Source organism: Rhagoletis pomonella, unplaced genomic scaffold, assembly GCF_013731165.1.
Source record: "Rhagoletis pomonella isolate Grant_MI unplaced genomic scaffold, Rhpom_1.0 Rhpom_scaffold_00010, whole genome shotgun sequence".
NCBI lineage: Eukaryota > Metazoa > Arthropoda > Insecta > Diptera > Tephritidae > Rhagoletis > Rhagoletis pomonella.
This window is the reverse complement of record NW_023458564.1, coordinates 13766743-13767445: the sequence shown is the minus strand read 5'-3', so window position 1 is coordinate 13767445 and position 703 is coordinate 13766743.

Genomic DNA, 703 nt, shown 5'->3' with positions numbered 1-703 from the left:
AAGGCCTACATAGCATACTACACTTGCAAGAGAATCTTCAGTAGAAACTGGGGACTAAATTCTAAACTTGTGATGTGGATGTATACCGCGATCATAAGACCAATTCTAACATACGCGCCTTGGTTTGGTGGCCCGGCCTAAGCTGACAATATAATGTCAGCAAACTAAGAAGTATACAAAGGGCAGCAAGCGCAGGAGTAACAGGAGCACTAAGATCCTGTCCGGCAGAAGCTCTAATTAATTCCTTTTAATCTCCACCTGAAAGAAGTGGCTATGAAATCAGCGGCCAGACACAGAGAGTCAGGTCTTTTGAGGACTAGACACTTCGGACATGGGCTGATCATAAATCAAATGCAATTAAGTAGGACGACAGATTATATGCTAGGCAATTTGGACTTCAGCTGTAACGTGCAAGTGCTATTCCGAGTCGAACCGAGGGGCGGCTGGGAAATAATACAAGCAGTGTTGCCGCGCATAATTTTTAGTGGTAGCCAAATTCCTTTATAAAAAGGGCTAAAAATGAGCTAAAAAAAGTCGTTGTGGCTAAAAATGGTAGCTAAAATTTTTTACTTACATATGACTCATTCCATCTCAAATCATCCAGGCCGGGGGAAAGTGAATTTAAGTTTGCGATAAAACTCACAGGGACTGTTCCTTGAACAATTTAAGGAGACGCGTATTTTTTATTTTTGCTCAGAAATGC